The following is a 24,956-nucleotide window of genomic DNA, read 5'->3' on the forward strand; positions in this document are numbered from 1 at the left end:
ACAAGCAGAAAAAAATACTTTGTACAGAGAGGTGAGTCCCCATAACCCCATGCAGGAAATTCTCCAAAGCTGCTTGCTATAAGTCAGAGATAATGAAATTCCCAACCTCAGCATTCTTGGTCACAGTTCGGCTAGCTTTTAGAGATAAATATTGTCTGTGTAAGTGCCAATTAACTATGTATGGATGAATTTGTTGTTGTCCTGCAGCGACAGTACAACTAGATATGGTAAGAGTGGTGCTCAGAACTAGCTTTAAATGGGCATGCATTAGTATAGGTCATAGTCTGTTAACTCTTAGCCGTGTGTACCAGCTAAGGTTAAGTATTGCATAGCCAATGTACTGCACCCCTAGTATGTTGTGAACACCCCTATAAGCTGTGAACTTTAGTACAAGCATATTTTTGGTTCAAGTAGCATATATTTTAAAAACTCTAAACTTTATGCAATATTTCACTGTGCAGCACTTATCAACAATCAGGCCTTACTTTTCCATTTAAAGGTTTCATTATCATTTTAGAAGAATGTCTAAGTAAACTGCCAGGCCTTTGGTAAAAGCCATAGTGCATTGTTGCTTTTTCCCGGGAAAATGGCAGTACTTCTGTCATATGTACCTTATCTAGATATGGTGGCAAAAGACAATTTTTTAAATTCTGCCGAATGGCTTACTTCTGTCACAACATCTACAGGTAAAGATTCAACCCTTGATTTCCAGAAAAATGTTATATTTCATCTCTTTTACAGGTTTAAAATGTGGTTAAGTCTCTGAATTTCATTGTAATTTGATTGGCCTGCTTTCTTACTATGACCAGTGATCACATTTTAGACAGAGGTACTGAACAACAAGTTAATGCAGATAATACACTTAGGCCCATAACTGTATAAGCATCATTTCCATTTGCAAAACATCTTCGTTTGGAATGTTTACTCGACATTCTGTTTCTGAGCTCATTGTTTTCTGTGGAGTTTTCAGATCTGGCAGAACTAAGTCAAACATGGATCTCAGTGACCTTGACATAATCATTTTTGCTGAAGAACCTGTTGTCAACAGAAAGGTAATCTGAGAATTGAACAAGAACCATTGCAATCTGTATATGCAGTCTGTGCTTTCAAGTTGTTAATACCTTCATTCAAAGTCTGTACAGCTTTCTCTGCGAGGTTGTTTTAAAACAAAATGAAATGGTGCGGTAGTTATGTCAAATTCAGTTTGCTTTCATTATGTTTTGCAAATTCCACAGCAGGGAAAAAAGATCCATTATTAGATAATGCAGTCAGGAACACTACAAGTGCTTGAGCCAGGGGCTTGAGCATCTTGTAGATCATGTAGGTTGCTGCTCATGTTCAAATACTGATATAAGTTTAGACAAGTAGCAATGGGAGTGAGCAAGAGGGGGATTTTAGGATAAGGGAGTGGGATTTTAGTTTTAGGTTAAGGGAGCAAGAGATGAGTTTTAGGGATCGGGAGCAATCAGAGAATTTAGATTGGTGAGGCTAGTTGGAGTTTTAAGTTTAGTGAGCAATTGGGGACTTAGGGTTCTGTAGGGTGGAGTGAAGTTTTAAGGGAAGACTTGGGTTTAGAACTGGGTGGGAGAAATCGGTCTAGTGAAAGTTCAAGCACTTGCTTTTTCAAGCAAGTGTCGGTTAGCAACTGTGTTACAAACTGCTAACATGTGACCACCTGTAGTAGACCACTATAATCTTTTGGACTATCATGTTTACTAAAACCTTGTCTCAGTTTTCCAGTGTTGCATGCAAAATAGTGGAGTTCTTTACATCTACAGCCATCTACATTGAATGATTTGCTCTCAGGAACAGAAGCACCTTTTCTAACGCATGACTTTCAGATGTACATACCTTCCCAATTTTTGATTGAGCTGTATTTAACCAACTTGTCCCAGCAGGTTGGTGGTAGTCCATTTTTTTTTTAAGTGCACTCTGTTTCATACACCATGAACAGTTCTAGCAACATAGCCGCATATGCATTGTAATGTTCTTTTGTCAGCAATTCAAAATTGTACTAAATACAGTAATTATATTGCAATGATGGATTATTGTAACCATAAGACAAAAAAACAGAACAAACATGCAGGTCAAAATATTACCTACAGAGCAGATGATATGGTAGAGATTTAACCATAAGATTTCTTTAAGGTCATCATCCAGGTCAAAACACTACCTAAAGATTAGGTGACATGATGGACCTTAAGCCTCAGGACTCCTATTGTAACTAGGGTATCCGTGTAATGGCATACCACTGCTTGTCTCCCTCCTGCAAAACGGTGCCTCTGCATTATACAATTCATTCACAATTTATGGAAATTCCCTTTTCTTGAGTGGGATGTATACTTTTGTCTAATTTCGAGTGAGTACTGTTACAGCTAGCATTAGAATTGCTCTTAATAGAACCCACTTATGTTTGAGTAAGTGCCCCTTCTCTGGAATGTTTAATAAAAATACAGCAGACTGTATATGATTGTGTCAAGGACTATGCACATATCTTTGTAAAGCTATCATATAAACATCCAGTTTAGAACAGGCCTTGAAGACATGCATTTGTGTATCCCAGGGTCCAGCTTGACGTCCTCTGTACTCTCCTGGGTAGTAGAGAATATGTGGCTCAGTTTATTTTGTGTATAGAAATATTTGTGGAGGCATTTCTAAGTGAAAATTCTAAATTTTATACAGTGTATAGCATACTTCAGTTACAGATATGGCACTGGCAGGTGACAGACATCTCTTCAAAACACTATTCAATTTTGCCTCAAGTAATGCCTAACTGGCTTATATAATCTGTCTTTTTGGATGCCACTCCAGTTCCCCAATCTATAATCTTAGCTTTCCCCATTCCAAAAGAATTTAATTTTGAGAAGCTTTCATCTGCAATCACTTATTTACTTCTCTCATCTACCTATATTAAATAATCTGTAGTGTCCAGATGATAATTTTGATGACCTCTATACCATTTATAAATGACAATATTTCAATTAACAGTTACATGTTCCTTCTGTTGTATCCCTAGATACCTGTTTAACCAATGCATTACATAAATTAACGTATCATGTGAAAGTAATTTAGTCTTTATTGGTGCTATCAAATACCTCCATGATTCTATTTGATTTTTTTTTTAATTCAACATTATAGCTTTAAAAATACTGGCAATATGCTCTTGTTTTCTGGTCAAGATGAATTTCTTTCCCTGGTCTCACGTACAGTGATAATCTTGGCCAGTTCTATCCACCTTGGGACAGTCTCCTTGTGTGCTAAAGGCAAAAAAGCATCAGTTGTGCCATCCTGCAGTAATTGTGCAAGTCTTGTATCCCTGTTCCATCCCAGTCCTTGGGCAACACATTTTTCCATGCTATTTTTGGCATTTCTCTTCCCCAAACTAATGAGGACAATGAATTATTCATATCCTGAAAGGAAGCTGAGTCCTATGATACAAGGGTATATCCTTTAAAAATAGAGTTAAAAACTTTTGAATGGCCTGGACTTTTTGGTCCCTGTCCAGATCCTTGTTTTCCATTTACCTATAAAATTCTTGCTAGCCTTTCAGTTTTTTTACAGAAGTTTTTTTTTGTGTTATGTAGCATTGATGCTAAATAAATTCCAAGGTATTTAACAAACATGTATTTCCACAGATGGGAATACCGTTTCATTAAGACTTCCAAAGCTCCATATTTTACAGTTATGGCTTGCATCTTATAACCTATCTGAAAATTGAAATAACTCTGCCAAGTATCTGATTCCCGAAGATATAGTAATATGTCGCCAGCATATAAGGCCATTTTTACCTGTAGATCCCTTTTATAATAGCCCTCTGTACTTGAATTCCTCACTACCATCATCAGACAATCTATAACTATGAGCAGAAGGAGGGGAGTGAGTAGGTAATCTTAGCATATTCTCCTCCCAAACAAAATTAACTAGGAAATTCTACATTCTCCTGTGGCCATGCTGAGGCACCCTGATATGTATTCTTCAGCAATGACATGAATTTCGAGGGAAGTTAAACATTTCTGAGGATAATCACAGATAATCCCAGCTCTCCCCCTGAAACATCTTCTCAGCCTCAAGGCTGACCATCAACAGTGTATTTATTTTTATGACTATCTGCTTCCAGTTTTAATAACAGTGTTTTGATTATGTTATCAAGCATGCCTTTCTGGTACTAATACACAGTGATCCAGATGCACCAGTGAGGAGAGTGCTGGGGCCTGCTTTGACAAAAGCAATAGTCTTCATTCAGGACCAAAATCTGTAAAACTTAAAAAAAAAATTCTTTGTATCTTGATTATGTCACCCCAGATGAGACTTGATTTCGCAGTCTTTGGCTTAGGAGGCCATGCCTTATGTATTAGACCTTTACTTTGAAGGGTTCTTACAGTCTTTTGGTATCACTGAGATAATTGCTTTCCTCCAGGAGGATGATACCATCAGTACCATCAGGGTACAAGAACTAAAAAGAAAAAAAAAAGGACCATACGCTTTTCTTTAATGTCTACAAAAAAATCTAGTCAAGCTAAAGTTTCACTGTGTGATACCTGAAACCTCCTGTAAATGGCCTATGAAATATATGCAAATGACCCATTAAGGACATCCAGTGTTTCAGCTGTACAGCTTCTGAACATCCTTGACTTTTTCCTTTTTAAGTCTTTATGGATTCATTCAGGTCATTAAAGCCACCCCATTAGCCGTGGCATGCATGTTTTGGCCTTCTTATGACTGCGTCAGCACAGCATAAGTGGACTGTTTGGCTATAGGTGTGGATGTTAGGATATTTTGCAGACAACCTTAATGGTTATGGGCATCAGCTAAGTTTAAAGACCCTTGTGTTTCTGAAGTATAGCTAAACAGTCCACTTGGCCATGAGGAGCTTGTCCACAATAATACTGCAAAGTCTAACCCCAAGTAAATAGCTAATATCCTATTGATCTAATTTAGTACACATTTTAGTCCACTCACGGATATAGCTATTCCAGATTCCACAATCCCAGCCACCCCATTGATTATTGTGGAACAAGTTCTCTCAGCTCTCTCAAAAGGTAAGAATGCCTCATCCATGGGTCCTGATAAAATAACAGGTTGCCTCATTATCATTGCCAAATATAGCCTGTATGGCCCTCTGGTTAACCACTTTAATCTAATCTTATCCACTGGTTACATTCCTTGTACCTGGAAATCATCTTTTGTAATGCCATTAAATAAGGGTGGCTCAACTATGGACCCTGGTAACGATAGACCTACTAGTCTCACTATCATCATATGTAAAGCTATGGAGCATATTACCTCAGATATCATTAATCTGGAGCTTGAAAATCTCTTAACCCTGGATCCTCATCAGTCTGGTATTGTCAAAGGAATGTCGTGCCTCTTTATTCTCATTAATATCTCTTAAAAACTATCCAAAGCAGTAGATAGCAGCTACATAGAACATAATAGCATATCTCAACCTGCCCAAGACCTTTGATGCTATTTCCCATGCAGATATTATTGACAGACTTGTAAATATGAATATAAATCCTTATGTTGTGCAGTGGATATCCAATTGATTGTCTGAAAGAACCCATATAGTTAGCAGCTAGTGCGACTTCTGAATGCAAAAAAGTTACAAGTGGTGTACTACAGGGCTCAGTGTTGGGCCTTTTCCTATCTGGCATCAATTTCTCAGACTTTCAAACCAACACTCCTGGCCTGTGGTTATTTAAATTTACAGACAACTGTTAAATGGAAGTTGTTATTCGGTGTTCCTCTTACAATTGATCCATCATGGATTAGTCCATGATGGAAGGACAATGGTCTCAAATTAAATGTGAAAAAATGGGGCATACTTAATTCTGATGTTTGAAAAAAAAAATCACATACTATATACATGACATAACCTTCTAATCAGACACTATCATTAGAAATATAGGCAGTCTAGTTGATAATTCCTTATTGTTGGACCATCATTTCTTTGTAGTAGTTTGGAAAACTTCAGGTAATTTCCAAAGGCATTCTCCACTAGAGCCAAAGATGTCTTAATTCCGCTTCACTAGTATCTCATAAGATCCTTTATTAAATACAGTGCTGCTGTTTGCACACATTTGTCTAAACATATCGCTCAACTTAGGAGATCTCAGATATTCATAATTAAAAAGATCAGTGATCTCAAAAATCTTAATTATGAGGACAGCCTGGCAGCCATGTCTCTGTATTAAGTTTCTTGTAGACTCCACCATAGATTTTATGTTCCAACATATCCCTCACCTTAAGAACAAACTTCTACTACATGTTAAGCATATATAAAATAAAGTATGTGAAGACTGAAGATGCCTTCATACCTTAGTGGGTGCCTTTCTGTACATAACTGGTGAGCATAGATTAAATTCTATGAATGCATCCCCACCTCAACCTTACCCTAACTTCACTAGAGTTTCCCTTTATTTATTTAGGCTTTGAATTAACAAAACATCGACAGTTAATGTATGCATTATGGCATTTGGTGGTTTAGGTGTCTCAGTGCATTTGCCCCTTATAATTCCTAAAATATTTGGGACATTTTTAATAAAAAGCGTAAAGGGATGGGTATGATGACAACGTTCCTTCATCATTTCTGTGTCCAGTTTTGAGTCTTCAGACAGGATAGAGCATTAGTCTGAGGACTCAAAACTGGACACAGAAATGATGAAGGAAAGTTGTCATCATGCCCAGTCCTTCATGCTTTTTGCTCTTGTAAGTGGTGTGTGTTATTAAGTGAGAATTCTACCACCTGCTCAGCTTTCTGCACTAACTACACTTGCATAATCCTCTTCAGAGCTTGATTCTGTTGCTAAACCCTTGGTGACAGCAGTAGCCACCCCACTGTCCTCACTATGCCCTTGATGAGCTCTTCTAGTGGAAGGAGCAGACCTGACCTGAATACCATGTTCATGTCTCAAATGGGACTCCAATGTTTAGTGGTTGCCTTCCATTTTGGTTATCCCAAGTATAAGGCTTTTACTGACTAGATGGGTTTGTGGGTCAACGCCTCTGACACTGTTGATAGTATTCCTCTCACCATTAGTCCCTGTTTTTTTGATCAACAAGTGACTGACACTAAGCATTTTCTTAGTTCCTGGAGTACAGCTAAACTGATGCATGGGCACACTCTCATGTAGGTGGTGAACCTTCTACAACTAGTTTACCAGATTGATGTAATTTACCCCTCCTCTCATGGCCCTATATAGCCCTCAGGTTCTTATCCCAGTTGCCGTGCCCAGTACAGTCCAGGATTCTACCATTGCTCCTGCAGGGTTGCCCTTGATGTGACCATCGTACAGGTTGGGCACCAGCTTGTCCGTGAATTAACCTCCCCTGTGCTAACATGTTATGCATTGGGATTGAGGAATCCTATGGAGGTATGAGGGAGGTATGAGGCATGGCACCAGGAGCCATTGTATACATGGTGGCTGGTCAGCTAGCCCTAGGTCTAACACCCCTCCCAGTGTACTGATGTGTAGATCAGCTGGGTGGGCAATGAAGAGTGACTTGTGGACGTACCCATCTTGGGCCTTCATAGCCCTCTAACATATCCAGCTAGGTGATGTTGCTCATTATGAGCTCTAGTATTTACTTAGAATGCACCCCCCCCCCCCCAGATGGGCTAACCCATCTTCCCTCCCTGCACTGAACTTGCTACTCAAGCTCAGTTTGCCTGAGCTGTAGTCAGGGCTTTATCCATCTGCACTAACACTGAAGCTGCACAACATAGGACTCAAACCCAAGTCAGTTATAAAAGTATTTTCCAGAGATTCAGTCAGTTAGGAAATATTCTTTGAAGAGGAACTACTTACTTTTACTGTTTGATTGTTGTATGGCAAGTGGATCAGAAGTTTAGAATATTCCAGTCTCTAAGGCAATTGGAGATCAAGCATGTTCTTCCACTAACTAATCCTGAATGGACTTGTCCTTTGTTAAGGACTTGGGGATGATGAAATCTACATTGGACTTGGCACAACATTTATTTGCTTTGCCCTAAAACACAGCACTACATACATGAGTCAAGCAAGTATTAGTTGCTGGGTTGATGTAGTATCTTCAGCTTGAAAACATCCATGCCCAGTTTTGTCTTTTCCAGAATACTTGCCTGATCTTTTAAATGCACTTAATGCTGTACTTTGTGATATCATATAAAATGTGCTGTTTTTTTGACCTGGCCTAACTTTTTAATTACGTGATGACTATTCTGCATATTTTACATAAATATTGTAAATGTGGAGTTTGGTACCTGCTTGAAGTTCTTAACTTACAAGCAGTTAGAAGAAGCAAATGCAGATTTGGAAGTTCAGACATTATTAGGGCTCATTCATACCCAAAATGTGGTAAGTTCTCATATGTCTGTGTTCAAAATTACCCGAATGAAACTGAGTTTTGAAAAAACACTGATGTACACACACACACACACACACACACACACACACACACACACACACACACACACACACACACACACATACACACACAGCTTTCCAGATGATTTTATAAATGTTATTGTAGAATTAATTGCATGGGACATTATATGAGCTAGGTATTAAGCACTTAGATCTCTGACAAAAAATATGGGAATGATACAGAGGAGTTTTCAGTACGTATCTCGTAAAGGTGGGTAGGAACATCTAAATCTTAATACAAAGGCAAACAGAACATTATTTTATGGATAATCAGTAGAGTTTAGCAACTGTGCCACAGTAAAAATGCTGCATTAAAAAGGTGGGGTATTACAGCCTGAACATGTTTGGTACTGTTTATTTTCTTTTCTTTTTCACACTCAATATACCTTCCTCAAGAGGAAAAAAAATCATTCACTGGATAAACTCAGACTGGTTCCACCTAGGAAACAAATCATTCTGTTCACTGCATTTGTCTGTCTTTCTTTAGTTTTGCAGATTGAATCACGACTGTTTTGGGAACTTTGTAATTTTCCTTTAATTTAAGCTATTCTTAGATATTTCAAGAGTGTTGGCATATGAATCCTACAATACATTACATTACAGGTTGCATGTGCCTATCTTTCTTATCAGTACTTAGGACTTACTTTTTGTTGATTTAGTGGATAAATGATTTTTCTGTCAAGCAGAAGACCGTATCTTGAGAAGCCAACTGGATGCTACTGAAATGTGCTAAAGGTAAGCATTGCCACACTGCTTGCTAGAGTGAAGATAATAAATTGAATTATTTCACGTCTGTGCATCCACAGGGCTGTGGGGTGACTAGAGTACCATTATAGTGTAATTGTTGTATCATCTCTGTTTCCAAGGATACATAAGAGCCAGTTGCTTTTACAGATTTTCAAGGAAGCTGACAGATGCATTTTCATACCACAGCCTTTTTTTTGAAGAGGAGAGAAATGTAATGTAGCAAATCCTTCACATGATTTTAGAAATGTAGAGACAGTAAGTATTTTGCAAGGATTTGTTTTTACTGTTGTGTCCCTACTTCACAACATGCATTCTACAAATAAATGTGATGTGCTTCGTGTATGCTTCATGTATGTGTATCGTTTGAATATGCAGTTTACAAAACCTGTCATGTTATAGAATGCAGCCATTTTTGAGCAACAAAGCATGTGAAGCAATTTTATTTTTTGTACATATTACTGATTCCTTTTTGCAGACAGTCATAAAACACAATATCAGAGACAGCAGTAAACATGAACAATGAAGTAAGGGAACTGTGACAGAGGCCACAGCCCATTACCTGTGGATTAAGGGATGCTAGCTTCACAGATGAGTGCGGATTGTAAAGGGCCTGCTGGGGGGAGGATTGTATCAGATGTTAAGGCCCCCCTGACTAACTGGATAGAAGGTCATCAGCCTCATCTTTACCATTATGGAGGATATCCATTAGAAATAAAAGGATGTGACCATACCACTATGAGATGTTTAGATGCTAGGAAGATGGGAGGACCAGAAACAGGGAGATCTTCGTATGAGGATTAATGGTGTTAGATTCTGACAGGCTGTGTGATGGATTAAAACAGTGTCTGGAAAGCAAGAATAAAAAATAACTGTGGAAAATATTTTAGAAATGACTGTGCAATGTGTTATCAAGTATTCTTTGAATACTTGTTTGGTCATAAGTGCGTGAGTGGAATAGTCCCTATCCCCCAAAACTTTGAATGGTGCTTATTAAAATTTGTTTGGGCTGACTAATTTGTTACATTTTAGGAGCTTAATGGAGGCATTTGGGCAAGCAGTTTTGACAGGGTACAATGAAGAAGAAAAAACAGAAGGAGAAAAAAGCTAGTATGATTCATGAGGTGTCTGGGAAGCTATAAGAGATGGAAGACTGCAAACAGCTGAGATGGCTTGAAGCGCAAAAATATTAATTCGGTAGCTAGGAAAGGCAGCATATGCTGTGAGAGAGATAGGGCCCAGATGGAGAGATGGTATTCAGATGAAGATCAGCCGACTAGTAGAGGCTGTTCACATATGTATGTGTCTGTATGTATGTATACATATATGTGTGTATATATATATATATATATATATATATATGTGTGTGTGTGTGTGTGTGTGTGTGTGTCTGTGTATATAAATATATATATATATATATATATATATATATATAAAAGTAATTATTTATGGTAGATTGAAATATCATTACATTGAACAAAAGGCAGGCAACACAATATTTCAAACTACCATGCTATGAAAAAGACACAGCTTCAAGCCTACTAAAAATCATAAAAAGAAAGCGTATTCCTTTTGCAGTCGTTATTCTAAACCCCTGCCTTAACAGCAACTAATTTGTCTGATTAGTGAGAGTGTTATGCAAAAGTTTTTTTTTAAGTTAAAATGTATGGGTAGGTCTAGCATGCATTATTAAGGTGAGTGTGTGTGTGTATGTGTGTGTGTGTGGGGGGGGGGGGCTCATCCAAAGCAATGGACAAAGGTAAAATGGTACACACTGCATAGTTTGACCTGGCCAAGGTTTTTTGACATCATCTCCACTCAGGCTTAGTAGAAAAGCTTAATAAACTAGGAATAAACCCTTCATCACCAGCTCGGTTGCCAACTGGCTCACAGATAGGATGCAGGAGATCAAAATAGGGGAGGATACCTCCACAAAAATAAAGTGAAGTCCTGTGGATTGTGAGGTATGATTCTTGCATTTTTCATCTTGCTAATGTTGAGTTTTTCTTTGTTTGAGTCAACGTAGTTTGCTGGTTATTACCGCCACAAAAAGACCAGCACATGAGTAGAGTTCTCCAAGATTTGATGGTTGGACCGCTTCTGTTCAGTAGGTACTTCTACTGCAGATAACTGCAGGTTAGGGGCAATGATCGAATCCCCAAAAGTCTCAACTATCCTTTTACAGGAAAGCTTGTCACAAACAAACAACTGGTGCCAGACTCGTGGACTAAAGCTAAATACAAAAAACAAAACACAATTATTTCCTTTCTCCTTTGACTTTTCAGCTCCTAAGAGTTGACCCAGTAGTTCAGGATTTGGGAACTTATGTGAATTGTGACCTAACTTTTGATCAGCATGTGTCCACTGTGCTAAGGAGGTCCTTCTGTATTGCCCAGGTCATGAACAAGGGAATTGCTTTTAAATCCAGGAATGTCATTATCCTGCTTTCCTCAGGCCTCATTAGACCAATCATTGGGTATAATGCCTCTTTTGGCATGTATCTGTACCTTACAAAAATGATACAAGGCGTAAACAGCATGTCTTACATGGATCACTTCAAAACCTGTAAGAGACTGCATATAGCAAAAGAGCTAAGAGGTGATCTGTGTCTAGCGTACAGGGCACCATGTGGCCCATTACTGATGGACTTACTTCACATTCACAAGTCAAATGGTATCAGAAATACTCAGTCCTGGGACCTAAACTACTTCTGTGACATTAAGAGAATGGTTTGAAGAAACAGGTGTATTTTTCAGAGGATACAACTAATCTGGAACACACTCCCCATTCATGTAAAACAAAACTCATTCCTGACCACACTGAATCATAACTTGAATCAGTAGATGGGAAATAGGAAATTTACCCCAGGACTCCTCCTGTACTACTAATAGACAGAGACAGCTTATAAATGCTTTATCTCAATGCATGAGTCCCCCTCCAAATATCCAGAGTAATTATCAACAGAGTAATATATAAATACAGATCTTGAAAAGGGTTAGATGAATCTAAACTCCAACATGATAACGTGATAGGTTAATTTGAAGTACTGGATGGAATAATTGGCTAGGATTAAAATGACATGGAAGGGCAGTTATCCTAGTATTAACCTAGGAACCTATAATAAAGTAAGGTGGTTTTGTACTGTTGGATACAGACAGCAGCAGCAAATGTGATTGAGCCATTGCCTTTAGGTCATACTTCAGTTTCTGTCCATTTTCTCTGCCTGGGATTCTTTTTAATAGGTACCAACTGTAGAAGAATTCTGAAGTCAGCAGAATAGGAAATCCTGGTGCTCATGCACCATAGAGAAGACTTCTTTGTGGATGGCTGATTCTTTGAGTTGATATGATATTTAGCTCAATTTTCTCAAGGGCTTAGATACTTGCATTCAGTTTGTGAACTATATTTCTCTCAAACGAATGTGTGTTTTTGGCTTACAACCTGCTCATCAGAAAGGATGTGGTTTGCCCTACTTCTGTGGAAAGGTACACATTCAGCAGTTAAACTAGCTTCTTCTTCTAAGGAAGATGCTCAGATAGTTTCTCTCCTGTTCTTTCCCGGTAGAGAGACATAAACAGGGATCTTTGGATACCTTAGCTTCTCAAATAAGATTTCTTTAGTACCCAAGATAATCTCTTTAGAAAACTTACTTTGTCCAGCAACAAGATTTGTAGAAGTTAAACCACCTTCTTCCCACGGATATACAGATGCATTGAAATGTGTAATGTGTACTACATTCTTCTAGTTTTACCTACAATCTCCCCAGGCCCTGAAAAGATTGAGAACCTGAAACCATTTTTAGTTCTAAATAAGTTAAATACTTTTAAGGATTGGTGTAATAGGGTATCCATAGTGCATTCCTTGCTAATCATAGGTTCTAATATATGCAAATGCATCCCATTGCTCGTAGAACACAGCTCCAGCTATAGGAAAAGAACATTAAACTCATACTGACATCTATCCTTGATGGGTTCTGTATTTGGCATAATTTACTTGAGTAGTCAGAATTAACCACCTTCTTTCAGAAGTTCCTATGCTTAGTGATAGATGCAGTATGCCTTACAACAACAGCTGTGTAATTCATAAATGTGTTCATTATTGGCTCCTACCACTTCTTTTTCCTATGTTAACAGTTCAAATGTCAGTCCTTGCTGTCATCAGTGAAAGCTCCTGCATTTCCAAGTTGATTTAAGTTCATTGACTTTTTTGTAACCCTCCATTAAATCTGCACCCCAAATAACTAAAGGACTTCTTTCAAAGAACTGGCAGGAGGGTCTCCCTCATGGCCTGTGGGGAAGTCTTGCATTCCTTCACTAGGGGCTTAGCTTGAAGGACTGCTCATGGCCTAGCCCTTCATGAGGTGACTCCAGTTCTTGTATGACCTTCCAGTCTTTGCTGGGGAAGAGATCATCCCAGGCTAGCAGGAGTTAATTCTGTTTTTGTCTGTCATACTGATGGTAGATAACAGGCCTAGAAGTATTCCCCAGTTCCTGACTTGAAGAGTGCATTCTGGGGTGCGCACACTGCCTCTCCTCAAGCTGATCAACACAACCCTGAATTCAACCTAACTGATACTGGAAAGCAATCCCTCAAGTCACCCACTTATGGCTGAGGGCATCTGAGTCCAAGGCTTCATCTACAAGGACTTTCTCCCAAGACCAACATGGCTGGTTAGTCCTTTTTGTGAAGTTATTGGGATGAGCTCATGCCACAGTCTGCAGCCCAGGCATTGGATACCATTCATTAGTTTGTTTCTTGTCTGGAGCTTGAGTTGCAAGTACAGGCTTTCACCCTGACAATCTTCATTATGATCTTGATGTACAACTCATTTCATCTGTGAAGCGGCCTGCTGTACTGAGTGTAATCAGTTCAGGTGTTGGATGAGGTGGATGAATCCTGAAAAGTATGAAATTGATGTGTACCCTCTTCTAATTGTAAAGTAGCAGGCTCTCCCAGGGATCTTTCCATCAGTGATCCCCCTCTTTCTTGTTTGCTGCCCCATAAGACTGCCAAATCTGGTGATTTAGGTCCATTCTACATCTTTTAGGTGGTTTCTTCATTTACACTTTAAGATTGTGCTTGTCTTTCTGGTTCCCTTCTCTTAGAAGGCCCAGAACATCTGGGCTTGGTAGTCTCAGTACTGGTGCTGTTTAAGCCTGATTTTAGACCTGCCTAATTATTCTTGGTTAGATGCTGCCGCATAGTTTGTGTTGTCTTGGGACACTTTTGATTATTGGTTTACTATGGCCTTTGGGGAAGTTAAAACAACCAGTGAGCTATGTGCACTTTCCGTTTATTAAGCCCCTGTTTTGGGGGCTTGGATTAATGGGCATTCCTCGCCAGACCATTTCTATGTGTTCTCATTTTACAGCCTTTCTGTTGCAATCAGCATGCATTTGTTGGGGGTTGGGGGGTTGCTAAATAGTTCAAACGGACTCCTATGGACATGAACTTGGGGCTTCTGGCTTTACTGAAGACGGAGTTTAATTTCCAGAACCTGGTCTGTTTCACCATAGCATATAAGCCATGGTATGTGTCCTTTTCTTCTTCTTTTTTTTTTAATCACTTCTCTTGTAGTATTTGTATTAAAATTTTCCATAATACCATTTAACATAGACATTTTTACTATAATGTTCATTCCACATTTGTCTACCATATCGTAAAACATATTTGCCATAGTGCATATAACATAAATATTCAACATTTGCATCTTATAATAGAACAAAATTGATATGCATTTCCACTCATTCTTACATCATGCTTAAACATAATACACCCCTCAATAATTTGAACTGTGCTGTTCCTTCTACAAAAGTCTCCCTGCATCCTGTACTTGGTACTGCTTTTCCTAATCCACTACAGCTGCAGTTTTACCCATTTCATCACTTAGTCTCGCTTGCCTTTTTGCTTGATCACTCTGTCCATCACTGAACTCCCCTTTACACATCCTTGTCAGTCATTGCATGTCTCCCTCATAGTTTTACCATCCAGGTGTTCTATCTTTCTACATAAACTTTCAGATCTTCCACTTTCCATTCCTTAGCATTCATCCATCTGTCTTTCCTAAAGAGCAGTTGAAGTTCTAGTCTTTCATTTCCAGCTCATGCTTTCTCTTTATGTATCCCAAAAAGGCAAAGTCAGATCCATGGGGAATCTTTTTCCCCAGTAATTTTATTAAAGACGTGTCTCGCCTTTCTCCACAGTGGTGCAACCTCCATACATGTCCACCGTTTTTGCATCTGATCCATATTTTCCTCCCCACATTTCCAGCACTCTGTGGATAGATACAGTCCCTCATGTTGCATCTTTACAGAAGCTGCATACCACCTGTGCAACATCTTTCTCTACTGATTCCCAACAAGTCCAACCTATTTTGATGTTTTCATCATTGTTAATATTCCTTTCCAAAACCATTCTTCTGCCGATATCACCTCCTGTTTATTCCACTGAACCCTCAGCTTACAAAAAGCATAATCAAGCATAAGGACCCAACTGCCAGTATATGATACCAATTCTTCCTTTACTTACCTGGCTCCATTTTCTTTCCTAAAGCTAAGCCAGCCACGTAATTCACTATTTCTCCTCCTGTATCTTTAAGTGTACCTTTGTTCTTTTAAGGACTCTGCTAAATACTCTGGTTACTAGTTCTAAGAATCCTCCATTACAACAGCCAGTGTCCTTTCTGTAAATTATATTTCATTTTGAGAAATGGTAAAGATTTAACTGTTTATCTCTTAAGTCAGTCACATTTCTAATGTACTTTTCTTCCCAGATTACCAGCCTCCCCACCATCTCCTTAGGAGATCTCCAGAATAGATTTCTTATACTTCTGTCCCATTTGTCTGTGAGCTACAGCTGGCACCCTAGCAACCTAATAATCATCCTGTCATTGCTGTCTTGCCACTCCCAGCCCTTTTCTCATTCTAATCATTCCAAATTTTCATTCTCTATACCTCTCAGCCTTTGCATAATATTTACAGAAGTCACATAGTCTCTAAAATCTGGCCTACCCATTTCTTCTGCTTTTATGTGAGCCCAAGTCTGTCTTCCATGAGCCCAAGTGCAGGGCAAAGCTTTTGACTACCAGCCACTCCCTGCAAAGGAAAAGGCACACCCACTTATCAGTAAAGGAGACATGCCTGGGGGGGGTGTAAATGAGCCATTGTGTTTGTTTCATTGAGTTTGGAGGTTTCAATAACACCTACAGGATTTTGAGTCTAAGTGATTTAGAATACAAAATAACCTGTGTGGAGCTCCTAAATCAGCAAAATGGAAGGAAAGTCAGTAAAAGCCTGCAGTATATCAAGGAGCCGACTAAGGAGTTCGAGGTTCTATGTTTGGAGGTTGGGGAGGTTAGGGAAAGCAATAAAAAAAACAGCAAGTGTTTGACTGTATGCAGCAAAAGGCTGATTATATGGAAAGTTCTTTAAAGTGGCAGGAAAATGAGATTGTAAAGTTGATTGCATATAGAAACTTTACTACAGAAGCATTAGGGCCTAGAATGCATAAACACTCACAAAAAATATCAGCGTCATTGAGCTGAGAGAAGAGCAGGAGGGGAAACGAGCAGTATTTTACGTAGAACAGTAGATATGACAAGTAAACAGGCAGAACACTCAGGATTTTCTGGAAATGTTGACATATTTAAACACTTAACTATAAAATGCCATAGTTACAGGCTGAAGGAATGGACTGTTAAGACTGTAGCACTCAGTAAGGGCTTTGTGACAAGTGGTAGTAAAATTAAAATAGTAGATGATTTTTTATTACAGATTTGTTTGACATGAAAAGGTCTGCTTAGAGCAGCTAGCCATCAAATGCACACAGCAGCATTTCTGCATATTATATAATACTCAAACATATTTGGAAAGGAAATGTGTTGTGGGCCAAGAATAAAGCAGAAGCAAGACACAAATATAATGATTTGGAGATGGGGAAATATCGCTTGTGGTTGGAGGGAAGAGGGGATTCCCCTGCAAATGCCTTAAGTGCTTTAAATGGCACAGTAGAAGAAATGCCTGTTAATCTTATGGGTCCAGACCAAGTGCAGAGGAGGGACTGAAGAGACCAGACATAGTATTACCAGAAGAACGTGGTAACCGACTGGAGAAAGGAGGGCAGCAAATGGTGCAGGTGGTTAAACAGAGCATGATCATGCCTGACATGAGAAGAGAGGGGTCTGAAGAGTAATACAGATGTACCAACATTTGTGACCCCAAAGAGAAGTATACGAATCCTGAGGTAGATGATTCTATTATGGAGAGAAGAATGTGGAGAGGTTACTGACCTGGGAGCTCCAAGGTGGAGGGGCACAATGAAGACCACAAGAAAACTTTGTGAAGGGATGCAGGAGTGGGAGGAAATAGATTGTCTTACAGATGGTTTTAGCTCAGTGATCTCATGGATGCATGGGGAGAACACTAACTTGGTTAGGTAGAAATGGCAGCAGAAAAGAATGCCATTCAAGTGGCTGGGGAAGCATTTTAATGGAAATAGTGGTGTTTCAATAAGGTGTTAAGTTATGATGCACTTAGCTCTCCAATGTGTGCCTCTGTTTATATTGTTACGCTATCAAACATGACTGCTCACACACTGTAGGTGGCAAAGGGGATGCCTAGTCTTCATCAGTGAGAAGTATGTAAATGAAAGCCCCCCTGAAGTGATATTGAAGTGGTGGTTGCTGAAGCATAAATAATTAAAGGATGTGATGTGCGCTGCAATATGTCAGGTACCTAATGGACTTATCTGATGTGGATAGCTAAAAATTAATTTTTAAATGGCAGCAATCAAAATATATTCTACTGAAATGAGCCATATATGTGCAGGACTATGCCTGTGAGTCATGACCGTCATTACTAATCTTCTTTGTTAATATTCTTGTATATTCTTCTGTAGTCCTTTTAGTTATTTTGTTAATAAATCTGTACGTAAAACTCATAGTACAGAGAAGTAGGGATGCCAGTCCAGCAACGGGCTATGCTTATGAAGGTGCAATAAACTAAGGCATGTAAATATTGTCTGCTACAGTGAAAATACTTATAGCATTTATAGTAAGTATAAACAGACTATCAGTATTTGAAAATGGTCATATAATGCAATGCATTGCTGTAGCAAATTATTATGGCGAATGTGCTTTTATATACAATGTCTGTTAAGCCAACATAAAATATGCTCTTTGACCATCTCAAAGCCCTATGCCTATACTTGGTCTCATACAGACTGTTGCATGGTGAGCTATGTGTAGCCTATAAGGTATCCTCTGATCCCAAACTGATGGATTTGTTTGCACATCTGCAAAACAAATAGCATCAGAAATACCAGTTTTAGGGACTTCACCTTAACTGCGACATAAACAGGACTGTGATGAGAACAAGTATTTGTTTACCCATTCTCTTAAAACAGTCTTCTCACACATATGAAGCAAAGCTTATTCCTAACTCTATTCACATGTAACTTGAACCAGTGGGTGGAAATCACAAAATTACCCCTGGTTTGGCACTTATGTCCCTAATGGACAAGGACAACTGTGAATCCTTGATGTGCACATGCTTATATTGTAACCATAAAATTGTTTGAGGTATTGATGTATGTCAACAATATTTGCTAAATTTGGGATAAGCTTGGCTTGGTTTAAAATGGGTGTTGGTCTGATAGTCTAAACACCTATGAGCAAATCACCATTTATTCCAATATTCCAGTGGTGGGCAAAATAAACCAGTTTTAACGCACTGCATCATCTTTCTTATTATTAATCTGTTAACACCATTTCCTTTAAGATGTGTTATAGAAAAATGACATTGCATCTTCAGAATTATTTCCTGTTTTGCCAAATTGCAACAAAAAATGAATAATTTCAATTGATCAGGAAGAATGGAGGGGAAGGATAAGGCACAGATTGTAGGAACCTGCTACACTTTGAATCTGCAAGAGTATTTTTCCATGTGTCTTGCAGAATGTTCTATATTTTACTTGAGTCTGTTGACGTTGGTAACTATTGCAATGATCCTTTTTACATCTGATGAAATAGATTACTTCCCTGTAATACCCAGTTAATACACTTTACTTTTAACAATGCACAGATTAGTATCATGCTGCTACAATTGTATTTATTTCATTTATTTATGTACCTTTTGTTGACCGGGGAAGTCCCACTAGGCTAATGGCCTCTTTTCAGTGGAATCCAATGTGGTATTTTTATTACTAGGGGAAATTTGGCTAGGACATCAGGAACATCCCCTACTCTTTTTGATAAGTGCCGTGGGATCTTTTTTATCCTCCTGAGCCAACCATCCGAAGAACAACACACTCAGGGGTACAGAATTGGCAATTGATTTACCTGGAGTGGGAATAAACCCCATAGCTTTCTGCACCATAGGCATTTATACCTGTTGCGCTAAACAAGTAAACCAACATTGCTGGCTTGCATAACATTGGCAATTGTTTATTAGTATGTAATGGTAGAGAATTTCTGTGGAGTATTTTGATTTACATTTTGATTTAATAACAGTGCTGTAGATATAAACAAAAGAAAACAGGGTAGTCAGCACAATAATACTTTAATATTGTATTGTATGATTAAACAATTATGCACCGAAGTACTGACAGCAAGTTAGAGCTACAAAAGTAATCCTTTGTTCTGTTGTGCTTAGATGAATTTTGTACCACATGAGATTCAGTTGTATGTGTTTTGCTGTGTGGTTGAAGACCATTAAATTCAGTTTCTTGCTGCCATGTGATGTGTCAGTTTGTGTGACTAATTTTGAAGCTTGTACAGTTTAGTTTAACACTGCATATGATAATGCAGCAGACAGTGCTGAATCTGTAGTACATTAAACTCAGTTTGGTACAGCCGTAGGATGGCCTGTTTTGGGAAGTTTTAGACTACTGAACTCAGTGCAAATCTGATATATGATGGTCAGGTTTGCTTGACTGATTTTGTAGCACATAGGTTTCAGTGTAACACTGCCAAAGGATGGTCTGTCCTCTGTGGCTGAAGAATACTAGATGCAGTTTAATACGAGGATGAAATGCACTATCTTATCACAGATTTTTACTGTATTTGACTACACTGTCTGCTGCAGTATGTGTGTGTGTACACACACACACACACACACACACACACACACACACATACATATATATATATATATATATATATATATGGATCTACTTCATATGATCAAATGCTCATATGACTGACAATCATTTGACTGACACCAAAACACCTAAAGCTCGTATGATCGAAACTCAGATCGGTGCATGAAATCCAAAGCATTATGCCCTTTCCCCACTGTAGCATGACCCTTGGAGTAGGAATAAATGGGGGGGTGGGGGGCAAAACCCCCCACATATGTCATAAATTTTCAACATACACATGGATACTTTTACCAGAAATTACTATATTTATCTAACTAATGTGAGGGGCTACACCCCCACCCCCCCCAATGTGGGAGGCTGTGCCCCCCTACACCCCCCTAACTATTTATTCTTACTCCAGGGTTGCGCTACAGTGGGGAAAGGGCATAATGCTTTGGATGTCATGTGTCGATGTTATGAGTTTCGATCATATGAGCTTTAGGTGTTTTGGTATCAGTCAAATGGTAGTCGATCATATGAGCTGTCGATCATATGAAGTAGACCCATATATATATATATATATATATATATATATATATATATATATATATATATATATATATAAAATATACACTTGCTTGCATTTGATTCCACTTGTGGCTTGTTCTTCCATTTTCAGGTCTGATCTTCTGGTCTCCTGTTGGAACATTTTTATTCACTTGTCACAAATTTTGCTGCAGAAATATTAAAACAAGGACCAGCATTGTTTGAGAAAATAGAAAATGGACAAAAAAATGGGACACACACTTTGGAATAGTATGATGAACAATTGCAAGAACAGGCCATTTGCCTTCCTTTTTTCTACTGCAGACTGGAGTTCATAATGCCTCCAGTATCAGTCAAACTATGGCACTGTGCATATATATAATTAATTTTTGTAGGAAAGCAAAAGCAATATAGTTGAGTGATGGAGCTACTTCCTGCTTTTCTGTGAGGAGTGAACCAATGGAAAGAGAACAGTACACTGATAGCAGGGCAAAATGTCTACAGCTTTGAAGTTTTATACTTAATATGTCAACATTTGCAGTTTCTGGAAATAAGGAATACACAGAAAAACAAACAGCTGTCTGTTTAACCATGCTAACAGAACAGCATGCAACACATTTGTGCCATTGTGTTGAATTTGTTAGTGCACTAAGCATGTTAGTACAGTTAGACTGGGGTATGGGATATTTACTTGGTATACTGTGCAATGGGAAAGCAATACAGCACTATTCTGTGATCACAAGGGATGTTCTGCTATACTCTTTTTTTTTTTTCCTGTGTGTGTGTGTGTGTGTGTGTGTGTGTGTGTGTGTGTGTGTGACATTTACTATGGTTTCAGTTATTGTAACACTGTTGAATCGCTAAATCACATGACCAAAAGTTGTAAGACAAGAATGTTGATGTCCACTTGTTTGAACACCCTGACTTACCCCTGATCAGGAGCCATGTTAGCACTTGGTCCTATGTCCACACAGGTCAGGAGACTCCATGTACAATGGTTCAAACAAGTGGGTATCGGCATTCTCATCTTGCGACCTTTTGGTCACATGATTTAGTGATTTGATATTGTAACGATTGCTAAAACCATAGTAAACCATATAATATATGTGTGGGTGTGCTTTGGGGGGCTTGTTTGGTGCCTGTGTGTTGAGAATGTAACATAGCTCTATTGTTTTGTGTTTTTTTTTTAATTATAGAAGTACTGTTTTGTGTTACCTAATGGGTTGTTACTTCAAAGAGTATATAATACAGATGAAGGCCAGGTCACAATGTTTACATTTCAGAATGCTGTGTTCCCATCTACATTAATGCTAACTACCCAAAAAACACCTACTGTAGACTTACAGAAGTAATGTAATACAGCCTACAGCCATTGCTTTTTGTGCAATAGACTGTATTACATAACTTCTGTAAGCCTATAAGTACTGCTTCTTTGCACAATTGACAAAGCAAATTAGGAGGAAGATATCTTCTTTACAAGCTAAAAATAAAAAAAATCTTGTACTGAAAGATTCAGCAGGAGATACGTCAGTGTTGTGTGATAGCAGTCACTTTTCCTTTACGTGAGATTAGGAAAGAAAGGCGTGATATTATTTACAAATTCATGTGACATAGCACACTCCTTATTAATATTAATAATAATGAAAACATTGAAACTCCATTAAGTACATCTGTTTAGTGCAACAGTGTACTTCAGAAGCATTTACCTATGTCATAAATTTGAAGTTGTATTCATTTGTATGCTGCCAGCCAGAGAATCTGTGAGTGAAGCAGTGTGCTGCTCATGTAACTCATCCCAAAAAAGAAGTATTTGATGTGTGATAAAATAGTCTACACTACAGTGAGCTGTACAGCACATGTAAGACTTTCATAATTTTTATTACATTACTGAACTGCCAGTTGGCTTAAGTCATACCCAGTTAATACAACCTACTCTGCTTGCATCAAGCTAGTACAGACCCATTAGGTTTAGGTTTTAGACAGTATATATGTAGTCATTACCAAATCCTAGCAAAATGCTTCTAGTTTTAATACCCTTTGCATCAAGTAGTTCTGCTACTGTAGCCTTTATGTACCACACTTGGTGTGGTAGATTGCTAGAGATTTCCTTCATGTTTCCTTATTACCAACTGATGTGAGGCATCAAATCAAGATTACAGTTTAATTATTTAAACTAATCCATTAGGGGAAGATTTTAGAAAAGCCGACTTTACAAAAGAAATATAGCAGTACAAAACATAGAGAGCCAGCAGACTGTAGCATGAGACATTTATTGCAAAAACTAGCTCAAAGGCGGTTTCAGATGTAAAAATTACAAAGCCTTCTTCACTGCACTGAAGAAGGCTTTGTAATTTTTACAGCCGAAACAGGTTTGTTTTGTCTCTTTTTTTACTATGCCTTTGCGTTAGTTTTTTACCTCCATCAACAATACCACTATCACTTTCCATGTTGGTGTAGTGGTAGCGTTGTTTCCTCACAGCAAGAGGTTTTCCCGTTCTATTCTCGGCTTGGGTTGGGAGTGCCTTCTGTGTGGAGTCTGCATGTCCTCCCTGCGGTCGAGTGGGCGTTCGAAAGACATGCGTTGAATGGACGTGCCTTTGTTGAAGGTTGGGCATCGGGCTGGCAACTCGACACCATAAAAGCCAACTGCCAATCATTAGTGGACCGGAGTTCCGCTGTGGCGACCCCTAACTGGGAAAAGCCGAAAAACAAACAAACAACAACAACACTGTCAGACAAGAACTCCATACTAAATTACTTGGTGTTATAATTGATGATGAATTAAAATTCAACATAAATATCCATCATTGCATTAAAAACAACACCAGAAACTTGGTCTCCTGTGCCATAACCACAAACTACTTTCACCCTCCACTAAACCCTCCCTGGCCCTGTCTCTCCTATTACCCTGTCTTTTATATGCAGCTCCAGTTTTTATTAACCTTCAGTCCTCACTTTTCTCTAAACTGCAGCAAACATACAATCAAGTAGCTAAATCTGCCTGTAATCTCCCCTACAAATCCCACCACTACCTCACCCTTAAATCATTACATTGGCCTGAATTCCCTAAACAATTGTTTCTTTCTTAACTGCATATCACACACTCATTTCTTTATAATCCCAGTTCCTGTCCCTCCATCTCAAATATTGTATCTCTATCTAACCCTCAACATCAACTTCGTACATCTGACAAACATCTTCTTGACATTTACAAACTGTCAAAAAATCTTGGTAAGTCCCTATATAAATACTCTGTAGCTCAAACCCTGGAACTCCCTTCCACTTAAAATAAGAAGTATCTCTCATAAGTTCCATTTCAAACTACAACTCAGACAATACCTTCTTAAGACCTGGTCCTGCCCTTGCCAAACTCCGACCTGATCTCTAAATGATTTCTTCCTAAATTCTACTTTAAATTACTTTAAGGTTTTCTCTCTCTTTTTATCCGACTTTCTTTCTTGCTCTTCTAATAATCCAATTTGCAGTTTATCTATAATCAGGTTCTTGTAAATATTCCTAATCTGGGTTTATCCAGCTGCTTTGTATTGGATTTGTTGAAACTTTTATATAAATATTTTGTCTTTATAACCTAAATGGATGTGCTGGATGCAGAAAAATTCAGCTCGTACGAGTGTGAAAATTTATTCCATAAATCCACTAAAACATATACATAACAGAATGCACATTTTTAAAAAATGTAACAAGCAACTGACACTATATATACCCTGTTTTAATGGAGATACCTTGTTCTGATGAAGACTGAGTTACATTCAGTTGAAAGCGCTTAACGTTTATATGTGCATTCTGTTATGTATATGTTTTAGTGGATTTATGGAATAAATTTTCACACTCGTACGAGCTGAATTTTTCTGCATCCAGCACATCCATTTAGGTAATATTTTGTCTTTGTTTATTTCATTTTATGTAAATGTTTCTTATCATTATCGCTATTGTAATTTTATTTTTTTTATTAATTACTGTTTTTTTTGGAATGTCTCTAATTGTAATTGGAGCTTTTCTCCTCGGGTCTCCACTGAAAATGGGCCTTTAGCTCAGTTGGACCAACCCGGTTAACAAATGACATTAAATAAATAAATATTGTCTGTCTTGTCTCATTCAAGCTAATAATTCTTGAAATCAGTGCTACTGTTACAGTGTAGCTTAACTGATATCAAATTTATGGTA

General features: G+C 38.3%; 1 protein-coding gene across 1 annotated transcript in view; it reads left to right on the forward strand.

The window, feature by feature from the left end:
• Positions 1-24,956, forward strand: part of OXCT1 (3-oxoacid CoA-transferase 1) — a 1,765,637-nt gene that overhangs the window by 1,016,186 nt on the left and 724,495 nt on the right. The window lies entirely within an intron of this gene.

This window comes from Protopterus annectens, chromosome 1.part0 (genome assembly GCF_019279795.1).
Source record: "Protopterus annectens isolate FY-2018-M chromosome 1.part0, PAN1.0, whole genome shotgun sequence".
Classification (NCBI taxonomy): domain Eukaryota; kingdom Metazoa; phylum Chordata; order Ceratodontiformes; family Protopteridae; genus Protopterus; species Protopterus annectens.